General features: G+C 45.4%; 1 pseudogene; it reads left to right on the top strand.

Annotated features, from left to right (window-relative positions):
• The first annotated feature begins 889 nt into the window (after window positions 1-889).
• LOC104082442 lies at window positions 890-3,307 on the top strand (annotated as a pseudogene).
• The last annotated feature ends 317 nt before the right edge of the window (window positions 3,308-3,624 follow it).

Raw genomic sequence — 3,624 nt, 5'->3', positions numbered from 1 at the left:
CCCCCGCGCCCGGTGGTCTCCCGGGGAAACGGAGTCCTTGGGCAGACTCTGGAAAGGTTCGGTTGGGCAAATTGAAGATCCCAGTGCAGGTGGCTTATGAGTATACGTTATTTTCAGTTAAAACCTTGTGTCTTCCTTTTGTAGCAATGCGTATAAGGGGCGTGCTGTAATGTAGTCATCTGACAAATTGCTCCTCCGTTCCCCAAAGGAACTGCCTTCAGGATCTGACTAACTCTGGATGCACCCGGTTGTCATCTTAATTTCTCCTTTAGGTTGTTTAAAACAACCCAATTGGGTGACGTTTGTTTTTGTTTCTTAAGAATTGGATCTAAGGTTTCTGTTTTCTTACATTGATGTTTATAATGAAAGTGCAAAAGTGATTTTTACTGTTGCAGGGATCAGTATATGGAGCCTACAGATTGTTCCCAGAACTGGTGCTTTGGGGTGCACGCTGCACTCTGAGGTTGAGCTCTGGGCCATACTTTCAAGATACAACATTGTTATTTGATTGTAAAAAAGGAGATCTCCTGGGGATAGGGGATTTTGAAATTATATCAGAACCACCACTGTGGCTGTGGCACGTGGTTGAATTGGGCACATGTTAAACTGATCAGGTGGAACAGATAGGCTGAATTTGTTGCTGGATGGCTAGGTGTTTCAGGAGGAAAAGCTGGTCTAGAGAAAACTTCCTCTTGCTGTTGCTTCTCATCTAAAATGGCATCCTTCCAAATGGCTGCTTCCAGGGGAAATTGACTCTTTTTGAGATTTAATAAAACGTTTCAGTGAGGAAGATGAATCGTCATAGTAAATTGCTGCCAGGCCCTGGCGTTGATTTCAGAAATAGAAAAAGAATGAGTGTCTTTTCTTAAGTATGCCTGTCTCACCCAAGAGTAGGGGCAGCAGCTTTAGCAGTCCCCTTAGTTTGGAATTGATTCCCAATGCCCATTCGGACATCAAGGAGGAAAAGCTGGTGGACAGAGAGAACGATAAAGGAGAGCCACCCACTAAAAATACAGGAAAGAAGGGGTTAGGCATTAAGGGAAAGCCACTACATAAAAAATTGGTGCTATCTAAAAATTTGTAAAGGATTTGGGACCTGCAGATACTGCTACACCTGTGTGTGCTGCAGTCATGCCTGTTGCCACTGAGCAGGATGGAGAGAGCTTCTTTATTTAACGCAGTATGTTAAAGCATGCACTGCTGCCTGGAAGAAGAGCAAAGACTTCCATTGTGTGAAGCTTCAGATCTGTGGTTCACCTGGTGTGCCATATCCAGCGTATGGTTAAAAAAAAAAAAAAAAAAAGATCAACTGTGGGAAGCCAGGTATTCATCTGGGGACACTGACTCTTCGGTGACATCTCCAAGCAGAGCGTTGTGTACATTGGGCTGTGGCTAACAGCCAGGTGTCTCAGCTGTAAGCGCTGTAGGGACAGTGAATATGCCTGTAACGTGTCAATCATCTCCCCAGACAGCAGTTTTAGCCGTGGGAGTTTGACGTATGTTCTCAGCTCTTACATCGGCAGTGACAGTGTGGCAGAGCCAGCGGGCTGGTTTTTCAGCTGGAAGAGGACGAGTGGACTGCAAATGTGCCTGGGTAGACGAGAGCTGTCAAAGGGATTTGACATAGATGTGGGTCGTACCAGTGCAGCCGTTGCAGCTGCAGCAATAGTGGATCCTGGAGCATCTGGAGAAGATAGGAGTTTTCTTCACGGAAGCAATACTATCAAAAGCCTTTTGATGCCAGAAATTAGGACAAACACATCTGTTGTCTGGAACTTCTCAGTTGACCCTCGGTATATCTGGCACGCTCCTTGCAATGTTTGAAAAGTGTGTTGGGCAGGGCAGGGACTCGCCTTGGCACTTCCATGTTGCAGCAACACCTGCAGACCACGCATCCTGCACACTGGGCCAGGACCTAAATTTAATGGTGCTGTTGGTAACCTGAAGCTCAGGAAGCACTTCTGGATTTTTCTATTGTTCCACATGAATTTTTGCCTCATGAAGGTGATGTATTGAGCTATTTCTTTTCAACGGATAGGCTTAGAGCCCAGTTGTGGTTTAACATCTCCAGGCTTGGGTGTTCCTGTTGCATCTTTGCCTACTGAGGAGGTGCTTGGTGGGAGAAAGGACATAAATCTTAACCATGGGACTCAGACTCTTAACTACATACTGCTGTGAAGAAACTCGGGTATGAGAATGCACTTAAATAACAGATAAACAGAGCTATTATAAAATTGATTACTGAAGACACTTTTTTTTTTTCAATGCAACTTATTAGAAGTTCATGCAGATTGTGGCACTAGACAGTCAGTTCCCATCTATAACGTGACTATACAGCATTGTAAAAGAAAAGTTTTTCATGGCTTTGGAGAAAGCACAACACAAAAGTATGCATTTAACTGTTGATATGTGGACCCTGAACAAACCACGGACTACTTGACAGTGACGGCCCAGGGATATCTTTTGATACACTGCACCAGCAGAAGTCCCCTTTTAGAAAACTGGCAGCTCCCTCCCACTGGCTTTGCTAAAACTTCTGCAGTAGGAAGTGTCCTACAAGAATCAAGTTACCAAATTGATGTGTGGCTTTCCCTTAATCCCCTCACCCCTGGCTTTCCAGCTTCTGACAACACTGCCGATGCTGTGTGCACAGTGCTAGGTGCCAGCTGCCATGTTCTACATATATTTTAAAATTAATGATTCAGGGCTTTGAACACAGGAGCACTGAGAACAAGTTAGCAGGTGCTTAAGAGATTCGCTTGCTCGTTCTGCTGAGGTCCATCAAATTCTTCAGGAACTCCAGCATTCAAACCATTTTCCACAGGGTCACTTGAAGCAGGAAATAGCTGCTCAGTGAACCTCTCTCTACCTTTTATATGTTAAAGTGATTTTAAAACAGCAGAAGGTGGAGCTGCATCCCACTGGGAGGGAGAATGGGACTATTCTCAGCTCATTCCAGTGGTCCCAGATGTCTGATGGGTGCAAGATTCTTGGCCTGCAGGTGGAGGCCAGTGGGGAACTGCATTTCTTAGTCATGTGCTGCCATCGGTCACATCCTTCTGGCTTTGCAGAGCATGTGGAAAGACTTTCAAATCAAAGGTGTCACTGTCGCTCTTGACCTGCGAGATGGGTGAAATATCTTAGGCTTGAAACTGATTTTCTACAGAGTGGTGCGCTCAGATCTGAATGCTTTGTCTTGGCCACTTTAATAGATCCCTGCTTAAAGGTTGCTTTGAAGAGTTCCTTCTCCTGCATCTTGATGTGTCAAGCTAAAGACAAATGTGTACTGAAGCAGTGTCTGATCTGATGAGTACTTCAGTACAGGGTTATTCTTTGACAGTTACAGAAACACGAGGCTTATCAGCCCTTTCAGGAACAGATTGATTTATCTCTCATCTTAAGGAAGAATGTCCTAATTCAGGTCCCTCAAGTGGCACATGTTCAAATAGAGTTGCTCCAGCCAGCAAGGGGCAGCTGTGCCTCACGGCTGTGGTAACTCACAGCTCTGACTCTCACAGATCATGACAAAAGGTGACCCCGACTCGCTGGCGGAGGAAGCTGAAATGATCATCTGCTTCAACCTTTGCCTTCTTGGCTGGCAACCCGGCCGTCTTTGCTCTGAGA

The sequence above is a fragment of the Fulmarus glacialis genome, unplaced genomic scaffold (genome assembly GCF_000690835.1).
Source record: "Fulmarus glacialis isolate BGI_N327 unplaced genomic scaffold, ASM69083v1 scaffold18109, whole genome shotgun sequence".
Classification (NCBI taxonomy): Eukaryota; Metazoa; Chordata; class Aves; order Procellariiformes; family Procellariidae; genus Fulmarus; species Fulmarus glacialis.
This window is presented reverse-complemented; position numbering and strand designations above follow the sequence as displayed.